General features: G+C 47.5%; 1 protein-coding gene across 3 annotated transcripts in view; it reads left to right on the plus strand.

Annotated features, from left to right (window-relative positions):
- TUNAR (transmembrane neural differentiation associated intracellular calcium regulator) overlaps positions 1-25,159 on the plus strand; it is a 46,280-nt gene that overhangs the window by 20,210 nt on the left and 911 nt on the right. The gene's annotated exons all lie outside the window — the stretch shown is intronic.

The raw sequence follows: 25,159 nt of genomic DNA on the forward strand, positions 1-25,159 counted from the left end.
CACATTTCTTCAAAGTGAGGGCATTGGTAAATTTCTGCATTTACCAATGATTGAGAATCCTTACGAGGGACTGTCAGGGCTTTGTACACCTAGCAGGTACCTGTTCCCAGATAGGTGCTTCGTAAAGTATTTGCTAAGTAAATTAATGAATCCTTGAGAAGGCCAGAGCTCCGTGAGGTTAAGAAATGTTCCTAAGGTCACACAGCCAGTAAGTGGCAGAGACGGTATTCAGCTGTCATTTCTCTGGCTCCACACCCATGCGGATCCTGCTGCACACCCAGCTGCTTCCCTTGCCAACCTGAACAGTGCTGTGGCCAGCAGTGGGAGAAAGGGCGCTCCGAGAGGCTGGTGTCCTGGAGAGAGGGCACTGGATGAGCCAGGCACAGTGTCAGGGCCTCTGTATCTGGGCTTCATGGGGGAAACTAAGGCAGAAGCCCAGAAATAGACATCAGGCTGCTCCAGCTAATTGGGGAAGCATCAGGCCTTACTCTGGACCTGCCCCAGATGGAATCTTAGGCAGCAGGATTCATTGTAGCCCCACCTTCTGGCACAAGGTGCCCCCTACCCTCTTTGGCTCAGAATAAAGCTGGGACTTTAGGGAACGGTCTGGGGTGGGCCAGAGTCAAGCCAGGAGCTGCATCACATCCTCTGGCCTCCGTTCTGAGCCTCCATTGTTTCTCTTTCCATGGAAGCAGAGAGAAAGCCTCTGCATGCATCGTTTGCTATCCTGGGCATTATAATGTGGGCGGTGGAGTAGCAGTTTGAACTTGCTTGCAAGTCGTTTTTAAAAGGTACCCGGGCTCCCCAAAAGGTAGAGACTTGTTTTCTATTTGTAAATAATAATAATGATAATATTCTGTTGTGTGGATATAATGCAGCAGTAGAGGGATCTACAGTTTGCAAAGATTGGGAGCATGCGAAGAGCAGAGTGTCCTCCCAGGCTCTCCGTGGGAAGCCTTCCTCACCGAAGTCCCCCCCACAAAGACACACACCTGCTCATTTTTTGGGCCACTTGTTAACCCAGTGCAAATTGCCTTGCTCAGTTTAGCTGTCCCTAAAATAGTTGTCATACTTTACGTCCAGATTCGGGTTCACTTTTGCATAGGTTTCTTCAAAGTGCTCTGTGTGGCAGATCTTTTTACTGAACACTTAAAGTTCTTTTTTAGTCAGTATTTGCATATTGTGAGGCAGGGGTAGGCACAATAAAATATCTGCTGTATTTCGAGTCCTGCAGATATTACTCTTCTAAATTCATGTAATCCACAACGTGTTCCTTTTTCAGTTTTCGCATGAGCCACGACTCCCACCCAGGTAGTGAATTTGTCACCTTCAGGTAGCTGTGGCTGATCTAAAGTGAAAAAGAAAGACATGACTCCTCCTCTGCCTGTTTTTATTTTTATTAAAGTACTTTTAGTGGTTACTTTTTTTCTTAAAGATTTTTGTATTTATTATTTTAGAGAGAGAGTGCGCACACACCTGGTGGGAAGAAGCAGAGGGAGAGGGAGAGTCTCAAGCAGACTCCCCACGGAGCACAGAGCCAGATGTTGGGCTCAATTCCACAACCCTGAGATCATGACCTGAGCAGAAATCAAGTCAGATGCTTAACTGACTGAGTTACCCTGGTGTCTCTACTTTTTAATCTTTAAATAAATGTTCTTCTCCATCACCTTTTCATGGTGCTTCTGTCTCCTCATTTTCTAGGAAGAGGTGATTAGTGCCCATTTTTCCTGCCTTTCCTCTTGCCTTTGGTATCACACACCTTCAGCATTAGAGTTGATGTTACATTGGAGCTGCTTATATTTACATCTTGTCATGTACTTTCTACCATATGCTTTGTCCAGAGCTTGATTCTAGGAATCAAAACTGGTAGGTGACATTGATCTAATTACTGCTGTATCAGAAGTGTCTAATGCTGCATGAAACAGTATGCTGGGGATTACACTTCCTTCTCTAGGCATCAGCTTCTCAGCTCCTGAATTGCTCAAGGCAGAATGTCCCGGAACAGAGTCAAATGCATTCTATTTGCTTTCATGCCATCTATTGCTTAAAATCATGCCATTGATTAATTTTGTTTCTGTTTGGATCATGAGTTGATTAAGAGGGATTGTGTGTGTGTGTGTGTATGTGTGTGTGTGTGTGTTTCCTGGAATTTTTAATTGCCTTTGTTTTTTTCTTCTTGCTTTATCTATCTTTACCATATTCTCCTTTTTTTTTATACTACCTGTTCTCTTGAGCTCCTCCTTGGGGTGTGCGTGCGTGTGTGTGTGTGTGTGTGTGTGTGTGTGGTTTTGGTTTTGATTTGTTGTCCTCTCAAGACTGTCTTTGTTCCTGTACCAAGTTGTATACCTCTTCTACACACCTATTCTGCAGAGGCCATCCTGGGCTCATCCTTTATTGTTTCCCTGGGTTGGAGCTTCGTAAGAAAAGATACATGGATAATAAGCTGTCAGAAAATGTGTGTGTGTATTCTTATCCTTACAGTGAAGGTAGATTTCCAGGTTCAAAATCTAATCTACTTTTCCTTCAAAATTTTGAAGACTTTGGAACTTTCTGTGTTGCTGAGTAGTCCGATTCTAGGTCCATTGTAGATGTTCTGTTTCCTGTTTTCCTTTTCTGGCAGATTTTAGGAATTCTTCTTCATCTTTGGCCGCCTTCTATTACATGAAGATACCCTTTAGGGGAGTCTTCATCCACTCTTCTGGATACTTAGTGTAATTAATCTGAAGATGAGTCCTCATGAAAATCTGCATTTTTTCCTATTGTGCATTTCTGAACCTCTTATTTGTTGGGTCTTCTGCCTTCCAGAGTGGGCCTATTTACTTCTGCATTTTTCTCCTATCTTCTCATTTCACCGCTGTTTTGCTGTTTATTCTAGATTTTGTCGACTGTCTTCCAGTCCACCTTTTTTGTTTACCTTCAAAAAACATTTTGGCACTAGTATTTTTAATATTTTATTTATTCATTCATGAGAGAGACAGAGAGAGACAGACACATAGGCAGAGGGAGAAGCAGGCTCCCTTTGGGGAGCCTGATGTGGGTCTCGATCCCAGGAGTCACACCCTGCGCCGAAGGCAGACGCTTAACCACCAAGCCACCCAGGCGCCCCGGCACTAGTATTTTTCATTTCTAAGAGGTTTTTCTTATTCTCTGGTTGCTCCTTTTCCTAGAATCTCATTTGGTTTTATAGCTGTTAACGTACCAAGTAGTGAAATAGTGGTGTTTTTGTTTGCTTGCTTTTCAGCCATGAATTATTTCCCTCTTCTCTAAGGTCAGTTTTGTGTTTGTTTATTTCGATCTTTCCCTTTGTTACTTGCTTCCTTGTGTGCCTGCTCATCCAGAGTGAAGAGAGGCTCTTGAGTTTCTTCATTGGCCAATAAATAGTCAGACTCTGAAGGACTGAATCATTGACCTAGGTTACACAGTAGAAATGGTGTGTCTGGTCAACCCCAATCTGGGTTTCTGACCTGCTTCTTTTTTCCTGACAGTTCTGCTTCTCAGTAGCCCTAGGATACTTTCTTCTCAAACATGGCTAACACTTCCCACCAATACACTGAGTGCCCCTGGGGGCAGGCCTGCATCTTTCATGCCGAAGTGCCCTTCTCTGGCATCCATTCATCCTGGAGGTTTCTGGGACACTCTTTGTCAATTTTTCTATTCTGCTACCTCTGACCTGTGCTTCACAGACCATATAGCCTGATTTTGAGGTTTAGAAAAACAGCAAATTTAGGGCATCCATCCCCATGCTTTATACCTAGTAGGCCCTCGGTGTCTGTGTTCTGCCTGAAAGACTTAACTGGTTTTAGGTAGACTATAGGCCCAGATTCATCTGCTTTACTGACTATATGAAGACTGGAATGTTCTTTTAAAAAAAATATTTTCTTTATTATATTCATGAGACACACATACAGAGAAGCAGAGACATAGGCACAGGGAGAAGCAGGCTTGATGTGGAACTTGATTTCAGGACCCCAGGATCACACCCTGAACCAAAGGCAAATGCTCAACTGCTGAGTCACCCAGGTGTCCCAAGACTGGAACGTTCGGCAAATAGTAGGCTGTGGGATAAGTGTGACACCGGCGTGTCAGTACGAGGACAAGCAATCTGATCCACAAAGCCCCAGAAACAACAATTTCAAGTGAAAAATGGCAACTATGTTAAGTTTTTTAACCACCCTCCTCTTACCAAATACAGGTTTTCTTTTTAATTTTTTAAAGGGTCAAAATAATATATTCATTAGAGCAAGCAAAGTGACTATCAGAAACAACCCCAAGAGATACTGATTCTGACACAATAGAAGTTTATTTCTGATGCATAAATAGTCTTGGTGGGTGTCCCTGGTTGGTGGACAACTTCCTCCATGCACAGAGGTGCAGGGACCTGGCTTCCCACCTTTGGCTTCATCGTGTTGTGGACCCTCTGGCAAGAGAGAGACTTGGCCACTTGCCCACCCAAAGCATTTTGCTCACATTCTTCTCTCAAGACTAGTCATGCAGCCACATCTAACTGTAGGACTAATGGGAAATATAGCCTGGCTGTGTACCAGGGAAAGCTGGGGTGTGGATTTGGTGGGACAGGTAGCAGTCTCTACCCGAGAGGGTGTTTTAAGCCATCCTGGTAGGTCTATCGCAGTCCCAGCCAGCCAGCCAGCCAGCATGTATGGTGTACCTGTGGCATGCCAGCCTCTGTGCCATGTGCTGGGATGCAGAAAGGAGTAAGACCCAGGTCTCTTTCTCCAGCGTGCAACAGGAGAGGTGGAGGGTGGTCAGAGAGTGTTGCCAAGATGCGGTGTGCTCTGTGCAGTACCAGGTGAGACCCACTGGCTCAGAGTCTCTGCAAAGGAGGAAGAGATATTTCTGTTGGCAGATCCCGGTGGCTCCAATAGATGCCTGGCTTTCTGATCCCCTAGTACTCTCACGTAGATTTCCCAACGTAGGCCATTGAATGATGGGATGTAGGAGTAGGGAGCAACCCCAGAGATTGTCATTCTGTCCACTCCAGTCCAATTTAAAGATGGGGACGAGACAATGAGCCCCACAAAGGGGGAGGGATCTGCCCGAAGTCACACAGCTGGACAGTGAGCAGACCAGGTGCTCTTTCCCTGCCCCATGTAGGCACAGATCCTTGGTTCCCACCTTTTCTCTAATTTCCTCTTGGCCTAGTTTCAGAATCCTCATCCACTTGTCTCCACTGCCCCCGTGGGAGGTATGCTGGAGTCCCATCTGAGTTCATGGTTGTCAGGGGGTGTGCAGCCCCATCCTGAGATGGTTGCTTCTCCCCTGCCCAGTGTCCTTTCCAAGGGCTCGCCCCAGGAAAGACGTGGGCTCGTCCCATGCAGAACAGGAGAGCCTCCAGGTGGGGGATGTTATGTGGGGAGCCCAGTGTGCTCACTGGCTGCCTGTGGGACAACTTCCCCACAAAAGAGTCCTGGATCCTGGAGCGGGGTGGGGTGGGGGGGCGCTTCCACCTTGGATACAGAATTTGAGCAGGTTTCTGACTCCAGACAGATGCAAAACAGAAAAACATGGAATAAACATTAACGTAGGTACTCTAGCTCATTTACCTTCGTCTTCTGCCCCTGAGAACTTCCTCCTTTGAACATTCCGGCTTGCAAGGAGGACATCGTAAAATCACTTAAAGGTGTTAACAGCAGTCCTCCAGCTTCGGGAAGCTCCTCAGATCCCACAGGATCTGAGACTGAGACATTCGCTGGGAGCTGTTATTTGTCCTTGGTTTTTCTCATTTGCTCAGCTAACGTATCGGAAATCTTCCTGCAAGCACAGGACTGCTCAGGGCCAGGGGTGTGGAGGACGCAGAAGCACTTAAGACCTAGTTTCTGCTCTCAGCTGAGTCTTAGCCTCTGCGAGCAGCAGGCGTTGTGTTTGTGGGTGGCACCTGGGAGGAGGCAGGGCATGGACCTGGGTGGGAGGGGGGGAGGCTGGGAAGCAGGGGACTTGCCACTATAAGGCAAATGGGTTTCTTGTCTGGTGCAGGGCACAGTCCCTGCTTTAGGCACAGGGCTGTTTCAGGGAGTAAATGAGCCAGCCAGGACAGGTGGTGAGGGGCATAGTGCCAAGGACGCAGTATGCACTTAATCCATGGGGGCTGTTACCATGTAGGACAAGGTGGCTAAGGATCCAGGCGCAGTGAGTAGTTTGGAGGGAGAGTGGTCCTGGCCTGCAGTGTTGGCATGGATAGTAGCAAAAGGGAAAGACGGTGCTTGCCCTTAGAGTGAGTCCACCTGGCCCAAATTCCCATTTTATGGACGGGCAAACAGAGGCTCATGGAGGGAAAGTACGGCCCGATTAGACAGGAATGAGGACATGTGCTAAAAAAGTGCCTTGTGATTCTTTCTTTCTGGCCTTCTTTACCTGTCTTTGAAGAGCGAATTTTTCCCTTTTTCTTTATGTCAGTGATCACTTAGTGATTCTCTCTTCTGTTCTCTGCCATAATGTTTGGGATGGTAAGAGGTGGTTCAATAAATTGCTCCAAAAAGCGAGTGTTTAGCACACAAATAAGCAAGCGCTCTTTGGCTGGGCTGAGAACTTGCCGGGTGCTGGCGCTGACCAGAGAGCCTGCTTTGCAGGAGGCAGGGATCAGAGCAGCCTCCGGGGTGCCCCAGGGGCAGAAATCTGGGCAGCCAGGCGGCAGGACTGTCACAGGGCTGGGCTGGGCACCAGGCTCCAAGCAGATGGTAGTGGAGACCTCAGAAGAGCCAATGTGCTTGGATGAAGTCAGAAAAAGTAAATGTCACAAATGTAGAATGTAGGGGTTAATCCAATCGATTTGGGTCCGTGACAACCCGAGGGTTGATACCTCTGGCTCCTGGCTGTGCCATCGTGAACAAATCACTTGCCCTCAGGGATCCACAGCTTCCTCTTCTGGAAAATGGGCACTTAGGCATTCCCTCAAAAACAACTTACTGCCTCTGTAGTGTGCTTGGCGTGGAGACTCCCACGGAAGACAGGATTGCTGTCATGGGCTTATCTTCAAAGTGGGAAGGGGTGGTGAAAAAAAATAATATACCTTTGAGTTGTGATCAGCACCTTGATGAAAATAAAGTAGGGCATGTGGATGAAGAGTGAGAAGAGGGGGACCTTTATCCATAGGGTGGCCAGCAAGGCTTTTCTGATGATACGACACTATTGGAGCAAAGCCTGAATGCTACGAGAGAGCAAGTCAGCACAAAAGTTGGAGCAACGCGCATTCTGATAGAGGGGGCAGCAAGTGCAAAGGCCCTGGGGTGATATCTTCAAAAAAGATGAGGGTGCTGGTATAGTTGGTAGGAGAGTAACTGAGAAAGGAGGTAGGAACGTGGGTAGGTAGGCAGAAGCTGTATCCTGTGTATTTTTTCAGTGATGACACCTTCCAGCAAAATCCATTTAAAACGATTTTTCCCTGTTAGTTTTGGACAAACATTGGATCGAAATTGTAACCCTGACTTTTCCCTGTACATCAGTAGCAGTTTTCTTCAAAAATGCTATCGTTCAGACGGATGGGGTTTCCAGCCTGGACACAAGCAGACTTGGAGAGATCCATATGCAGAGATGAGGCTTTTGGATATCAGGAGAAAGGGGAAACCCACCCAGCTGTCTGGTTGTATGGGGGAAAAAAAATCACATTAAAATGCAAATGCTCCTGAGCAAGTGAAATGTTTTTTTTTTTTTTTTTTCTGCAAGTGAAATGTTGATGGGTACAGGCCTCCAAAGAAAAATATTCATGAAATACAGACTGTTGATCTACAGCTAGCCAGCTGAGCCATTTGCTCAGCAAGACATGAGCGCTAAGAAATCTCAATTACAGGAGCTGTTCTGAAACCCTGGGATCTCCCTAGGGGTGTTTGGAAATGGGGACGCACAAGTACCGGGGAATCATGGGATGGGCTTCTTGGAAGGACTTTCTGGCTACCTCCCTTCCCTATTCGAGATGGACCTCTCACCGTGGAGCTTAGGGGGAGGAATAAAAATAAAAACTGATGAATCCATACTGCTAAGGGGGAAGGTCCACCATCCTTCATACTTGTTCACTTCTGTTTGTGATCTGATCAAGATCTCCAAGTTGGATTCCCTTAAAAAGGATGATCCTTCCCTTGTGGGACTTTGGAAGAAAAGAAAAAAAAAGGAACATACATTTTTCTTTCGTAAGTATGTTTTGTTTTGTTTTTTGCCACTTCGAGCCTTAAAGAGTGAAGATGGAGAGAGAGGGAGAAACGTGCCCAGGCACCACGAATGTCTTAATTGGTCCATACTGCAGCTACCAAGTGGGTGTTATCACATCCTGCAGACAAGGAAACAGGCTCAGGGATGAAGAAGGGAAGTTTGTGGCCACTTGCCGGCAAGCCATATACTGGGGCGCCTGGGAGCGTGAGCCCAATTCAGATGTGTGGGTTCGAACCCCAGTTCTCTGGGATCTGCCAGGGAAGGTCCCTCCGCCTTGCCGACCCCACTTTGCCCATTTATGGATGTGATGGTAGCACCATCCGCCCTTCATTCGTTGTGAGGGTTAAAATCCTCAGTGCTCAGAACACCATCTGACCCCATGAAGTGTCCAGGGACCCAGGGGCTCCTCGGACTGCCTTCACCATGTCCCAGATCACTGGGCGAGCAGGAAGAGAAGGATGGTGGCACAGCCAAGCAGGATTGTCCATGTGATGGATGACCAGACCCAAAATCCAGAGACCTTGACTGATTTTCGGGATCTGTGAATACTCGGAACTGGGGTGCAGTGACCACCCGCCCAGCACCCATACATACACACACAGTGACACATGGGGACAGAAGCACAGGGACAGCCAGCTCGATCCGTCGTCTGCCTCACACGGGGCTCATCCGACTCCTCAGGGAACCACGATCCCCATTGTACAAATGAGAATGTTCATAATCTTCGCTCTTCCCCTAATAGGCTCTGTTTGCCTGTTTATCTATCAGATTCTTCTGCAAGAGGTTCTGCTTGAAGAAGAAAAAGCCTTTCCTTCAGGAGGATCTCCAGCAAAAGCCTCCTGCAGCCAGGGTCGCGTTTACCTATTGCTATTCTAACAAACCAGCCTTAAACTTAGTGGTTTGAGGCAAAAGTTGTCATTACCTCTCTCTGGTTCTGTGGCTGGGTGGGCTTAGCTGGGCGGCCCTGACCTGGGGCTGTTCTGCCCAGGAGGCGGCTGCTGGCCGGGACTGGAGCTTTGAGGGCTCCCTGCTGGGACATCTGGTTCCCATGCTGGCTGGACTCTGTCCCCCTTCCTCTCCAGGAGGCCAGCTCGGGCTTCTTCGTAGCAGGCGGTCCCAAGGTAGTTGGACTTCTTACGTGGCACCTGGCACCCCATCTCGGGGTGGAGAGCTCCAAGAGACAGGAAGTGAAAGTTGCCAGTCTCCTAGGGCTGGACCCAGCAACCACCCAGGGCCACTGCCACTGTGTGCTGTCACCCAGAGGGAGGGGACGCAGATGCCTGCTCTTGATGGGAGCAAGTGTCAGAAGATGTGTTGTCCTCGGTGATCACAGCTGGAGAGGAGGGTTGGGCAGGCTCTGTGGGATCTGAAAGCGTTTGGCAGCGTATTCCTGTGTAACCTAGGTTCTGCTCCATCCCTTAGAGGCTCTCAGGTCTGGAGCCTTACCTGACGTACCTGGAGACAGGCCACATGGCCTAGGAGATTGACTTAGACTGGGACCTACCTCTTTTGGAAGCCGGGACAATGTCTGGCACACAGACGGAGGCCAGACAAGCAGTTGATTCTTAGGATCCGCAGGGCACCGGGCAGTGGGGGACATGCCAAAAGATGGGCTGAGCTAAGGTGCAGGTTTCTGGGGTAGGAACTCATAGCCCGCACAGCCGGAAGCCTGGTCCTAAGAAGAAAGCCACAGATGTCTGCTGACAAAGCCTGGGTATTAGCTCCGAAACACAGAATCTGAGGTGACTGGAACCCAGAACCCTTGAAACTCCGCTCCTGAGAGACGGTGGCCTCAGATCTTGATTACTTCTGAGAACCAGTGTGGGCAAGGTCTGCATAGGGGTCTAGGAATTGGAGAGAACCCCACAGGGTCTAACTACAGACCCCTCCCCCTCAGGACTCCAGTCTTGGCTCACGACATTGGACAGAATGTTCCAGAAGTTCCCTTCAGTTCCAGAGATCTCTGTAGCCAAGCATTGACCTGAAGCCTGTGACCAAACACCCCTGGAGGCTCTGGTTCAAATCTAAGACCCTTGAGCATCTGTCCCCCTTCCAGCCCTACAAAGGATTCACACTGAAGTAGATCCTAAGTAGGGCCTGGCAAGGGCCTGGGGTGTTGGCGTGTTTATGAAACACACCTTACATCTTTTTTTCCCTGAACAAACACACCAATTTAGACTTGAAAGTTGCAGAAATAGTTCAGAAGGTTCCCCTCACCCAGCTTGTCTGCACGTCCTCAGCTTGGACTACCAGACTGTGGTCAGCAAACCCAGAAAGGGAGCCCCGTCTGGCATGACAGACTCAACCACATGCCTTGTTCATCCAGGTTTCCACTCGTGTCCCTTTCCTCCCCAGGACCCCATCGGGCCCCACAATGCGTCACCCAGGTCTCCTGGCTCCCTCCTGCCTGAAAGGGCTGCTTGTTCTTTCCTGGCCTCTCATGCCCCCGGTGCTGCTGGAAAGTGCTCATCCATTATTTCATATCGACTGTCCCTCAGTTTGGGTTTGTCTGAGGTTTCGCCAGGAGTAGCCCGAGGGTATGCATTTTCAGCAAGAACCCCACAGAGGTGACGTGTCCCGCTCACGCCTCCTGTTGGGGAGTCCTGGTGTCCATGTCCTGTTGCTGGTGATGTTGACCCTTCCCTGGCCACCATTGCATCTGCCAGGCTCCTCCACCATGAAGTTCCCATCTTTCCTCAGTGGTTACAAATTCCTGGGGGAAGAAGTTACTTTTGTAAATCCTGTTTCTCCTTAAACCTCCACCCATTCGTTTTAGCATCTGTTGGTGGGTCTTGCTTCCAACTGTTGTTGCTGTGACGTTTGCCTGATGGTGATTTTTGTATTTCCTGCTTTCCTTCCACACTTACTGCTTAGAATTCTGCTGGAAGAAAGAACTAGCCCTTCTCCCCCATATATGTGTTTATGATTACTTATGCGGATCAGGATAGACTCCTGGGTATTTACTTTTTTCTATGAATTACAATCTGATACAATGGTTATTTATGTTCTGGATCAGATTATTCCAGGCTTGGCCTAATATTAGATTCTCTTTCAGTTTAGTGCTTGTGAATGTGGCCAGCCCATGTCTCCTTGTCTTTTCGGAGGATACTTCCTTGCTTTCTCAAATCACAAGCTGTCCAAGGCTCATCTGTATTTTCCCTTCCCCCAGACCCCAGTCAGCCACCCCTCTAGGGAGCCCTGGGTCCTGTCACTGGAGCGTGGTGCATAGAAACCAAGGTCTGGGAACCGGTGTGCTCATTGCTCCTGGGGCATCACTGCTCTCAGGCCCCTTCAGGGGACAGAGCTGTGATGACATGGGTGTGTACTAACACATCATGTGTGTCTCTATGTCTTCCTACCTGAACATACATTGAAAACCACGAGTCTGGGCTGAGATCTCAAATTCCAGTCCAACAGCAGGAGCTCCAGGTTTGCCTTCCCCCCTTTCTGTATTTACAACTTCCTTCTCCAACAGGGAGAGACCAGCGCTCAGTAGCTGAAGTATATTCACTTAATTCAAATACGCGTGAGTTCCCCCACACATTGCTGGCCTACACCACTGTGACAAACGCTTTCCCTGCTGGTGAGAGCATCTCTGTTCAGTGTTTTGTCTTTGGCCTTCCACTGTTGGGTCAGGGTTCTACTTCCAAAGTCTCTTAGTTGAGTGTTTTTCTTTCCCACGCCTTTCTGTGTGGATACACCATGTATTTGTAATGGTTTGGTCCATTTGTTGGTGTTTATACTTCACTTGGGGTTTCCCCTCACCTTTGATTGGTTATCGTCATTTTGCATGTGGGGGTATATGAAGATCAGATGAACATTCTATTGCTTTTTTAAAAAAAAAGATTTTTATTTATTCATGAGAGACACACTGAGAGAGGCAGAGACATAGGCAGAGGGAGAAGCAGGTTTTCCATGGGGAGCCTGATGCTGGACGGGATCCCAGGATCCCGGGGTCATGACCTGAGTCAAAGGCAGACACTCAACAAGGTACCTGAACATTATATTGCTTCTAGTCAGATCTGTACTGAAAACTATACTCTGAGAAGCAGCACTCCCTCTGTCCCTTCCATCCTAATCCTGTCCCCTCCTCTGTCCAAGTCTTTATCACTCACCTCCTCTAGGGAGCCAGTCCATCCCATAACTAATTGACTCTTGCTGTACAAAGAGCAGGTTATAGATTTTTGTCTCCCTTTCTTACGTGGATGGAAGCATACTGTAAATATTCTTCACTCTTTGCTTTTCTGATGGGGTAAATAGTATGTCATGGAACTTTCTTCAAGTCTGTTCACATCATGCCTGCCTTCTTTACAGCTGCAGAGTGCTCCATTGTGTGAAAGCACCAGAGTTTATTAGGGCACCCCCCCCCAATGTCTAGGCATTTAGCTTGCTTGCCATTTTCTTGTGTTTACAGATGATGCTTCAGTGAATAAACTTGCGAGTATGTTGTTGTAGAGCTGGGGGTTATCTTCGTGGCAGATTCCGGGGGGAGTTGGGGTTGCTATGTAGGTGAGCCAGCGCATATGTAATTTTATTAGGTATTGCCCAATCGCCTTGCAGTAAACTTTTTGCTCAACTGTTGGAAAAATATTTGTTTCTTGTTGAAAGTCAACAATTTGTGTCCATCTTGAGGCAATTACAGATGTGGACTGATGGTGGGTGGGGATCATGGGTTTCAGTGACACCTCTCACGGGGGGCCAAATAGGAACCCAAATCTAGCTTTTCAGAGCCCCAGGCTCCTTCTGTTTTTCCTGCTTGTCCTGGGAGTTGGGGGTGGAGTCTACTGGCAAGTGGGGTGCATGGCCTCGTGGGTGCGTAGCAGGTGGGTGTGACATTACCGGTGGGCCTGGAGGACCAGACCACAGGCCCGAGTCTCGTTTAAATTGCTTGGTTTAAGCAGTCTTGCCACAGAGCTACCTCATGACTCGTGCTCCTTGGGGAAATCTAGGCTAATAAAATTAAGTTTTCCAAGAACTAAAAAAATGTGTTCACATCTGAGCAAGGGAAATACTGATTAATTTACCCTTAAGTGTTAGTATAGGGTGCTGTTTATTCTCTTTGTATCAATGTTTAAACTTTTTTTATTCCACACTCAGTGAACTGGGCTTCCTTTCCACCAAACTTCAAGTCTCCCAAGGCCCTTGTACCTTACCATCTGGGTCCCTGCTCTCACTGGTCACATGGACAAATGAGTCTAGAGAGATTTACCCAGGCTCTTTTGCAGGTAGGAGCAGAGCAGGAAGGTGGGCCCCCCCTCTGTCCAGGGCTCTGAGTGTGACATTTGCGTGCAGGAGAAGGAAGAGGCTGGTAGCTGCTGGGGCAGGAGCGGTGCCTCTGAACTGACCTCACGGCCGATGACCCCTTGCTTCCCCCACCTTGCCTCCCCACCCACCCCTACCCATTCACTAGCCCAATCTGCACATCCTGGCTGACCCCTGCTTGGAAAGTCAGGAAAGAGGGCATACACATTCAATGAAGGTTCCCCTCACTACTTGTCTTTCTAGTGGGGTCCTTCCAGGTGGGCTGGACTGTTCCTACCATGCACTTCGCTGCCTCCCATGACCTGCCCTCCCCTGACCTGGAAACTGGGCTCCATCCCCAGGCTCACTTGTGGCCTGACTTTTCATTCTTTCACTTACCCAGTACACCAAGCACCATTGGTACTCCATGCACAGGGGCAGGGGGACATGGAGATGACTCCAACCCAGGCCTGTCCCTCCTTGAGGAGCTCAGTGTGGAAGGCTCCAGATAAAGGGATAGTTACAGAATCAGGCAGGAGATGCTCAGATGCAGCCTGCAGGCAGCTTCCTGACATCAAAAGGGGGGGTCCCTGGAGATGCTGTCAACCGAGCTGAGCCTGGAAGGATGAGCGGCGGTTGTCCCAGCCAAGAAGGGAGCGTGAGCAAAGGCACTGCGGCAGAAGCTCAGTGGGGGCGGGGGGTGGGAAGGTGGTTGGATGGGGTGTGGGGGACCCTCGAGGGCAGGCAGCCATGAGTGTTAGGGCCACACGTAGCTGGAGAAGCAGCTATGTTCCTCCACACGACAGAGGCCTCGCCTGCCCAGGCAGATCCAGCATCATCTCAGCAATTCACGACAGATTGTACTCAACTTGTCGATAAGAAGAATCATGAACTTCTGTTGAGCAAATTAAGTGCTTTACCAATGTCCTTTCTCTTCAGTGATGCTTTGAGACTCGTGGGAGTAAAACCTGGTCCCCAGGGCTATCCTGGCTGCCACCCCCTTGAGTAGCCAGCCCGTGGCACCCAGGCCATTCTGTGACCACCCAGGCTGGGCATGGGCACATGCAGAGGAATTTGTCCTCTGGAGACCAGCCCAGTGCCAGCAGAGGACCTCACCCCGGTGCAGGGTACCTGTCCCTTGCAGGGAGGCTCCCAGCGGATTTCTGGGGGCCCCAGAAGGCATTCCCTTTCTGTGGAATGGGGGCAGAGCTGGAGACCACCCAAGCCAAATGTCCCTTTTGGGAGAGCAGGTCACTAATGTTTACCTAGTGTGGCCTGATTTCAGGAGTTAAATGGGCTCTTTACATTTAGGACGAGGTATCTGAGGCATCCAGAAGAGTACACACGTGTACCTGTACCACCGAGGAGAGAAACACGAAATGAGCTTCGTGGACGTGTGTCGCGCCTACTGGATAAATTCTAAGTCTTTTTTTGTTTTTAAAGATTTTATTTACTTATTCTTGAGAGACACAGAGAGAGAGGCAGAGACACAGGCAGAGGGAGAAGCAGGCTCCCTGCAGGGAGCCCGAGCGGGACTTGATCCCAGGACCCCGGAATCACGATCCCACAACCCTGAGATCACGACTTGAGCCAAAAATCAAAAGCCAGACGCTTAACCCAACTGCGCCACCCAGAAGCCCCCAGGCTGGCATTATATTGAAAAATAAGTTTCTACTAGAATTTGGTGAAACCAACGCTGACTCCTTTCTTCCTGGAGGACAGGCAGTTACGGATGGGCCGTTGGAACCTTCTCACCGTGGCAGCGCCCCTTTGCCAGCTCGCATTCCCACTTCTCGAGCAGTGAGAGGTGACACACACATGTCCCCTAGCATGCTGGCAGTGGACGCTTTGTTCTCGTCCCTGAGGTGGTGAGGTTTTCCAAGGATTGTAGGGGAGAGGAAGTACATAAAACTAGGAAGATTTCCTATGTTCTGCTTTGAACATATAGGATAATACCATTAACTGCTTTCTAGAAGATTTCTGGATTTTCACCCCCAGGCATTTTCTCCTGTACAAGTGAGGCTTTAACAACATTATTTCGAACCCTAAGTGAACCCAAATGTTAGCCTGTGTTTTTTTTCCCCTTCTCAGAGTGTGGGCATCCTCCTCTGTGCCACTCGGGCTTCATCACCATCACGTTTAACTGCTGTGCTGTGTTCAGTAGGTGAAAATCCCATGATTTTTTCGCCTTCTGTTTCCTATTGACCATTGAGTTGTTGAAGACCAATGAGCTTGTTGAAGGAAGCTCTTTGGCTCTTACTAAGTATGGTTTTGGGAAGTTGGTGTGGAGAAGTAGCAAGGAGGGGACCCCACAGGCCAGTAGAGGATGGAGATGGTGCCAGGACCCTGCGTGGATTCCTGAAACAGGACATCCCTTGGCCATGTCCATCCCTGCCCAGGGGACCTAGAAGGCCTAGCTGGACTTCACAGCATCTCATCGAGAAGATAGAGGCATGGGGGCAGGAGGAGAAGACAGACAACAGAGTGATGGCATCAGGAGCTTGCTAACAAACAAGTTAGTGTAAAGTGGACACCTGATCAGAAATCCGAAGGGAGTCCTCTAGATGCCAGAGGAAGGCCATGCACACCCAGTTTGTAGATTATCTGAAGGGAAGGGACTGTGGGAAGGCAGGTTCATCTAGAGCCAAGATGATCTCCAAGGGTTGAGGGGGCTCTGGAGGGTTCAGTCGGTTCAGTATCTGCCTTCGGCTCGGGTCACAATCCTGGGATCTCATGATCCCTAGGTCCCGGCATCAAGCCCCACGTTGGGCTCCCTGCTCAGCGGGGAGTCTGCTTCTCCCTCTGCCACTCCCTCTGCTTGTGCTCTCTCTTGTTCTCTCAAGTAGATAAATAAAATCTTAAAAAAAAAAAAAACTGTGGCACAGTGGGCAGAAGTCAGCCAGCAGAAGTGCAACACATTCCAGATAGCTTTGTTTTGGGGTTTGAAACACATTCACTTCCCTCCGACAGGAAGCATCATGAATCCACAGCACCACGTGGCAGCCCCAAAGCTGATGTGGCTCTTGGCAGGATCAATGGGCCCAAAGCTGATGTGGCTCTTGGCAGGATCAATGGGCATGCTGCTTCAGAATGAGGGAGGGGGTGGCCCGTCCCCTTCGGGATGGGGAAGCCTTTCGTGGAGTAGTATTTTCTTTACACATGCTGGGATTTTTAGGAGAGGCCTTTCCAGGATGGGGATCATGATTGGGAGGGGCCCCAGGGACAGGGGCCTAACGGAGTGCTTGGCTGGCAAAAAGCAGCTGGGTAGTTTACAGCCATTTTCTCTAACCCTGCAAGCTAATGATTCCTTCCACTTTATAGATGAGGAGACCGGGTCTCAGGCTTGCCTGGTCCCACAGCTGGGGAGCCCCGGAGCCAGGATTGGATCCCTGATGTATTTGAGGCCAGAGTCGTCATTTGTCTCACTGCATGTGTTTTTCAAAACCTGAGTGTTGCTCAGCAGAAGACAATGAGGGTGTGTTTTTGTTGAGCACCCAGGTAGACCCGGGGCTCAGTGGGTGCAGGCTGCAGCGTTTTAAACCAGAGCTGTCGGTGGGTAGAATGAGCCATCCTGACAGCGCTAAGTCCCGGAGCAGCAGGAGGGATTCAGGAGGCATTTAGTGGAGCTCGTCTGGGGGGGGGGGGGGGGGGGATGCAAAGGTCAAATGAGGAAGCAAAAAAAAAAAAAACAAAAAAAAAACAACAACAAAAAAAACAAAAACAAATGAGGAAGCAAGCAAGATACATCCTGATGTGTCTTCTCTGCCAGTAAAAAAAGAAAAAAAAAAGTTCCTTGGTTGTAAGTGGCAGATACTGATGCGAAACAGGTTCTGACTGCTTTCAGAGAAACCACGCTGTTTTTCAGGGTAGTTGTAGAAGGTTCTTCGTGGAATCAAAGGGATGGCGAACAGCATCTGAAAAAGGACGGAAATCAGGTTGGCTCCAGGCACCCAGGTGGCAGCAGCCCACGGAGGCTCATTCTGGAGCCGTGGCACGATGACCTGACATTTACAGCCATTCCGCCTTTAGCTCCCTACCCCAGGTTGGGCTCCACGGGCGTCTGATGGGCGCAGCCTGGATGGAGACATTATCAAAAGAAGGGCATGGGAGCAGCTGGGTGGCTCAGTCGTTGAGCATCTGCCTTTGGCTCAGGTTGTGATCCTGGGGTCCTGGGATTGAGTCCCACATAGGGCTCCCTACTACAGGGAGCCTCCTTATCCCTCTGTCTGTGTCTCTGCCTCTGTGTCTCTCATGATTAAATAAATAAAGTCTTAAAAAAGAAAGAAAAGAAAAGAAAAGAAAAGAAAGAAAGAAAGGAAAGAAAGAAAGAAAGAAAGAAAGAAAGAAAGAAAGAAAGAAAGAAAGAAAAAGAAAGAAAGAAAGAAAAGAAAAAAAGAAAAGAAAGGAAGGAAGGAAAGAGAGAAAGAAAGAAAGAAGAAAGAAAGAAAGAAAGAAAGAAAGGAAGAAAGGAAGAAAGAAAGAGAAAGAAAGAAAAGAGAAGGAAAGAAAAAAGAAAAAAGAAAAGAAAATGCATGGACACAGGGCTGCAGTGCCTGCTGGCCCTGACCTACCGTGACTCCAGGGGCCACACTGAGCCCTTGACTTCTGTCCAGGCTCCCCCCGCCCCGCCCCAGGCCGCACCCAGCACTGTGTATTTTGTGGCTTTTTTTCCCCAAGGCCCTGTGTCCCAATTAGGCAAACTTCGACAACCCCTCAGGTGTGTTATTCAGAAGCAGCCCAGCAGAGGACCGCGTGCTGGAAACCGTGCTCAAAAAGCTGTCTGTCACCTCTGCAGTGAGGACGGCCCCCTTCCTGGTTACAGAAAGCAGCGCTGCTTCTGGTCCTTAGCACGGCATTCAGTGCCCCCAGTCTTTAGACTCCTGTAGTTGTGATTAATTATTTGTTTTTATCACTATTGTTTTATTATCAATCATTCTGCTGTAATACTTAATTTGTTAAGTGATTTATTAATTGTTAGTTAACAGAAGCATCTTTATAAAATGTAATGTATAAAGAACAAACATACATGTGTCCACAATCCAGCTTAAGAACTGTTACCAGTAGTCCTGGGGTTCCCTGAGCACCCCTCCCTGGCCTCATCCGTTGTCACCCTCCACTCAGTAGTGCTGGCTGCCGTGCCTTTGTGTTTATGATTCTCTTGCCTTTCCTTGTAATTTTATCACATTTATATCTCTGGACACCATATTGTTGGATTGTTTCCATGTTTCTGAACTTCCTATAAAGGGAAACACCCTTCGTGTGGACTTTGGCGGCGTGCCTTCTTGTGCAGTGCTGCCTTAACGATCCATGCGTGCATCTTCTGGCTTGTTTGCTGCTGTATATTACTCCCATGAATGAAATAGAACAGTAGGTCCAGACCACTGGGGATGGACATTTGTGTCGTCTCCAGCATGTTGCTCACTCTGTGCATGAATGTTCTGGACTGCATAACCTGGTACGTGGCTGCAGGTGTATTCAGGGTGAGTACCCAGAGGTGGGATGGCGGGTCACCGGGGTCTGCGTATATTCAGCTTTGCAAGGTGATGTCATCCTGTTTTCCAGAGTTACAGCAACCAGCCTGTTCTCCTGCTTCAGAGTCTCAAGTTGGCAGCGTTGGGTGGTTTGTTAGATCTTTTAGATCTTGCCAATCTGATGGCTGTTGGGTGGTAGCTTATTGTATTCCAATTTGTATTTCTCTGATTACTGAAGTTTATCTTCTTTATGGTTAATCACTCTTTTGAGAAATTCCTGAACATGGTTTTTGCCCAATTTTCTACAGGAAGTGTCTTATTTCCTCACTGACTTGACTCTAACATAAGCTATATGATATATATATATATATAGTATATATGATATATATAAGATACATGTATATTCCAGTTTGTGATTTAACTCTTCACTTTTTATTTTTATTATTTTTTTAAAAGATTTTATTTTTTTTATTTATTCATGAGACACAGAGAGAGAAAGAGGTAGAGACATAGGCAGAGGGAGAAGCGGGTCCCTGTGAGGAGCCCTATACGGGACTCCATCCCAGGACCCAGGACCATGACCTGAGCCAAAGGCAGATGCTCAACCATTGAGGCACCCAGGTGCCCCTAACTGTTCACTTTTTAGTGGTATTTTTTGATAAACATAAAATTTAATGTTACTCACTTTCTGAATATTTTCTCTGATAGTTTGAGCCTTTATGTCTTACTATGATAACCTCTATCACAGCATCATAAAGATAACCACTTATATTGTCCTCTAAAAGTTCTTAAGTTTTCCCTTTCACAGTTGTCTGTAATCCATCAGGAATGGATGAACCACTAGTTCAAGATTCCATTTTTCCCCCTTCTTGATACTTAGTTATTCCAGCACTGTTTATCCAAAGGCCCACTTCCTCCCACTGATCAGTGCTGTCCATGCATATGAAGTTCTGTTTCTGTTCTTTTTGCCTATTTGTCTTAGATTTCATTAGAGCAGCATCATAATTCTTGATGCCTTTTGAGGCACATCCCCCCACCTTATGCTTCTTTAGTCCTTCTGCACTTTGAAGTACATTTTAGAATCACCAAAAACCTTGAAGAAACCGACTGGAACTGCAGTGGATCTGCAGATCACACTGGGAAGAACTGGTGCTTTTAGGCTATGGTATCTTACACTTCATGAAGATGGTATATCTCTCCCCACACACCTTTTTTAAATATTCTATTTTTAAGTAATCTCTACATTCAGCATGGGGCTCAAAATCACAACCCCAGGATCAAGAGTTTCATGCTCCACCAACTGAGCCAGCCGGGCACCCCATCTCCCTTTTTATGTTGGTCTGATTTTATGTCTGTTAGTAAAGTTTTCTGATATTCTTTATAAAGATTTTACACATTTTTGTTAGATTTATTTCTAGATATTTTGTCTTTCAGATACTATTGCAAAAATGCTGACATTTTAAAATAGACTTTTCTGGGGTGCCTGGTTGGCTCAGTCAGTTGGGCATCTAACTCTTTATTTCAGCTCAGGTTGTGATCTCAGGGTCATAAGATCAAGCCCCACCTCAGGCTCTGTGCTCAGCGGGAAGTTTGCTTGAGATTCTCTCCCTCTGCCTCTGCCTCTCCTGCTTACATGCACCTGTATGTGTGTGAGTGCTCTCTCTCTCTCTCATACATAAATAAATCTTTAGAAGAATAAAATAAAATAGGCTTTTGAGATATCTTTACATTTTCAGTAAATTATCTTAAATAAATCATTAAGATATAGTCTGCAAACCACAAACTTCACCTGTTTAAAGTACGTGATTTAGTGGTTTTAGTATCTACACAGAGTTGTGCAACTATCACCAAAATCTGTTTTAGAACATTTGTATCACCCCCTCAAAGAAGTGCCTTTCCCATCAGCAGTCACTTCCCATTCCCCTTCCACCCAGTCCCTGGCAGGAGGGAGGAAGTGATGGAGGGAGGGAGGGAGTGACAGAGGGAGGGAGTGAGTGACAGAGGGAGGGAGGGAGTGAAGGTATCCTGAGCAGCAAGCTTCGTGTCACTCACTGCTCAGAACCAGCCTTTACTTTCTTTCTTTGATTTTGTTTCCCCTCCTACATCTATTGCTGCTGTGGCTTCCAAGCTCACCTCCTGCTCTCTATCCTCACACTCCGGCCAGACAACTTTTTCCAAAGAAAAGAATGTTCCAGACACTTGGGAATGCAGCTATGCTGCTAGCATGGTTCCTTCAGGGAGCTTCAGGCTGATGAATCAAGCACTGTAGAGACAGGCCTTGGGGTATAGGTTCCGTGGGGCAGAGAAGGCCTCTCTCCTGGGTCCTTGGTCTGCTGCAGAGGCCTCAGAAAGTAAACACAGCTGACCTGATTATTCCCCTCCACTTCCTCCTGAGTCAGAGCTATCTCGGGTTAACTCAGGGAAGAGGCTAAATTAAGCCTTGAAACCAAGCTGCCTCAGTGACAGGCACTTTGTTTTGCTTGAGTGACTGTGATGATGGGCCTTTGCTTTTAAGGGCAGTGCTAATTGCGTCTCTTTAGACCAACCGTGGCGATCCATTCCCTGCCCTGCAGAGACGGGGAGATGCCAGGTCCCTCCGCAGTACCCACTCATTCATTCCCCACATTTCTCCCAGTGCCTGCCCTGTCCGTGCCAGGCATCGTGCTTGGAGGTGGACACTCAGCAGCTTGCCCTCTTGGGGCTCGAAGTCTAGCCAAAGAGACAACAAGGAACAAGACCCCCCACAAAGAGACAACTGGTACTTGGATAAGATGTCTGTCCAGAGCAGAGAAAGCAGTGGATTTCATTTTTTATTTTTTTATTTTTGTAGAATTTAGTGTTTAATAAAGGACAAACTCCAATACAAGGATGCTGCTTATGCGATCAGCCTGCACTTCAGCAGAATTGTGAAAAATAAATTTCATACGATATTACCGAATGATGGGATTGCAGATTATGATGTTTAACAAAAATATTGCGAGCTCAGAAGTGCAATGCTAGAAAAGCTTGAGTCCACGTAAGGCGTTTATTACATCTCCAAAGGCCAGAAAGTTCAGCTGAACCCATCACTTGATTTAGAGGTGAGACAACGAGGCCAGCAGGTGACATAACTTGTCCGGAGTCACAGACAGTGTGGGGAACCAAGTCTTCAGAGCTTCTCTTCTGGGACAACAGGGCTGTCCCCCAAAGTACTTGTACTTTCTCATGGCTTCATGCAGGGGCTGGGCCATGGAGTCAGCAGGGGAAAAGAGGCGATCTCTCTGGCACTCACAAACAAGCAAGCAGACATGGCCCCTCTGAGAAACTATTTAACACTAATAAACAGGTTCACGTGTGCACCCCATACGCCCCAGCAGTTCCTCCTCTGGGGGTAGGTAGCCAATGCAAAATCACACACATAGAAGCTTTATGTCTAAAGCAAAAAATTACAAACAAACATTGAACTCTAGAAAAAAAATTGCAAACAAACATTGGTGTATGCATGCTGCAGTATTTAAGGGGAAGTGTAATAATACTTGCAATTTACTTTGAAAGACACCCAAAAAGGGAGATGGATAGATATTTGATGAAGAAGCATAGTAACGTGTTAACAGTGGAATTTAGAAGGTGTGTGTGCGTACCGGTGCTCACTGTACATTTTTTTTTTTTGCTGTATGTTGAAAAATTTTATATAAAACATGGGGGAAAGTGCAAAGCAGACATGTACAAGAATGTTCAGAGCAGCATAATGGCTTCAAACTGGAAGCAACCCAAATGTCCATCGCCTGTACGTAGAGATCTACATTGTGGGTCTTGTTTGTGTAATGGGATGCTGTTCTTAATAAGAATAAATGAGCCGCAGCTACACAACAACACAGGCGAATTTCATCAATGTTACCACTGAGGGGGGAAAACCAGACAGACTCAAAAGAGGACGTGTATGATTGTATTTGTATTCCATTTGTAAAATCTACAAACATGTGGAACTCACCTCAGGTGTAGAAGCCAGGATAATGGTTTGGGGGTTGGGGTGTGGGAGGAAGGATAGTAAGTGAAAGGAGGGCCTCCTGGGGCTCTGGAAGGTTCTGTTTCTTGATCTTGATGCTGGCTAAGCATGCGAACATTTATCAAGCTGTACATTTAAGGTCTGTGCACTTTTCTGTATATGTATCATGCATAGTTTAAAACTGTACTAGGAAAAAGAAAGCCAAATAGATCCACCTGGAAGCTTTGCCTAGCCGAGCTACAGGGTAAGATCCCGCTTGGAGCCTGTGTAGTATATCAAAGCTGTGAATGAAATGAAATTTTGCTTTATGACATTCATTCATTCCTTTGTGCATGGATTCATGCTGCATTAATTCCCCTAGTTTCCAGTGATCGTCTCTGTTTTCTTTGCACACACGTCTGCTTGCATATGCTGTGTTGCAAATCTAGACTTGATCGCACGACCTGACCCAGCCCTTTCAGGGGTTTATGCGCCCAGAGGAATGGGCATACAGACATTTCACTTTGCAGCCACCCCTCCCACCTTCCTGGATTCCTGTTTGGGAGCCTTTCTGGATATCGGCCCCAATCATTTCTCCAGAGAAAAAGAAACAGTAAGAAAGATGATAGATTGATGATAGACGGGTATAGATAAAAAGAGATTTATTCTAAGGAATTGGGTTATGTGATTATGGAGGCTGGCAAGTCTTAAGATCTGCAGGGTGAGTCAGCAACCAGAAGACTCAGGAGAGCCCATGGGTTAAGTTTCAGTACAAAGGCAAGCAAGCTCAAGACCCAGGAAGAACCAGTGTTACGGTTTGAATTCAAAGGCCCGGGGAGGCTGATGTCCCAGCTCAAAGACAATCAAGCAGGAGAAGTTCCTCCTACTGGGTCCTTTTGTTCTATTTAGGTCTTCAACTGATTAGATGAGGCCCACCCACTTTAAGAAGAGCCGGTTACTTTACACATTCTCTACCAATTCAAATGTTAATCTCATCCAGGAACATTTCAAGAGACACCCAGAATACTGTTTGACAAATGTCAGGGCACCCCGTGACCCAGTCAAGTTGACGCACAAAATTAACCATCACAACCTCAGAGCATGAAACACTTTCTGGCTCTAAAGGAGGAAGTGCAGAAGGCTCCAGCTGTCCACCAGGTCACCTGGATGACCATGTTTATTATCTTAAAGAATAAAAGGAAATGATTTTAGTTACTGCAAAATTCACCATGCAAAAAAGAAATCTGAAACCTATGAACACAGTGTAGAGGATAATGATGAAAAATGAGCACCCGCGTGTTCCCCACCCAGCTTAACCAATGGGAAATGGCCAGTGTATTAAAGGCTTTTGGTGCTCCCTCCAAATGGCTTCCCACTTTGTCCTTCCCTATGAGACACCTGTTTTCTGATTTTAACCATTAATCATTCCCTTGCTTCTCATAAAATCTAAATATTATGTCTCTAAACAGTATATTGCTTGGTTTTGTTTGTCTTAAGTCATTGTGAATGGACTTCTGCTGTCCAAAGCCTTCTGCATTTTTTCTTTCACTCTGCATTATGTGTTGGGGCTTCATCATGTTGTCCCATGTACCCTCAGTCCGCTCATTTCACTGCTGTATAAGAGCCCATCACGTCGAGCCGTGTCTAGCGCTCGTGCCCATCTGTTCTACACTTGGTGCACCTTTGGGTGGCTTCTAGTTCTCTGCTGCCACAAAGCTTGTAGGCATATCCCATCCACGTCCCCAGGTGCACAGATGCAGAGATTTCTCTACGGTAGACACCTGGGAGAACAGGTGCCCCTCCCAGTTGTACAATATGTGTCTCTTTGCTTTCCTAGGTAATGCCAAGGAACTTTCCAGAATATACCCAGTTATGCTCCTGCTAGAGGCTAGGCGGGTTTCTTATGGTAGCCCTTTCATCCCCTTGCTGCCCTCTCTGGTCCCAGTAAATCACCTTCCCCAGGTCCCGGCCACCCCGCCCACCCTGCAACCAGTACTTCTGTAGTGTGTAGTGTCTAGTGTACCTTTTTTGTACATATGCAGGCCAGCACATTTCTTGGGTGTGATCTAGTACATGATGTGTGTAAAACACCCACTGCCTATATTTTAGTTCGACTGCTAGGCAGGGCTCTCTGTTTCTACTTCAAGGAAATGAGGATGGAACAAGCTCAGAAGAGTAAATGCCCCCCTCCCCTTCCCACTGGATCCCTGGGCTGACCTCTTCCTGCCAGTGTCAGGACAGTTGTCCTTGAAAATGATAAGCCACACTCTCTGCTCTTTCTCCGCAGCCCCGAGCGGTGTGTCCCCAATATTGGCCCCTTGGATGA

This window comes from Canis aureus, chromosome 9 (assembly GCF_053574225.1).
Source record: "Canis aureus isolate CA01 chromosome 9, VMU_Caureus_v.1.0, whole genome shotgun sequence".
Taxonomy (NCBI): Eukaryota; Metazoa; Chordata; class Mammalia; order Carnivora; family Canidae; genus Canis; species Canis aureus.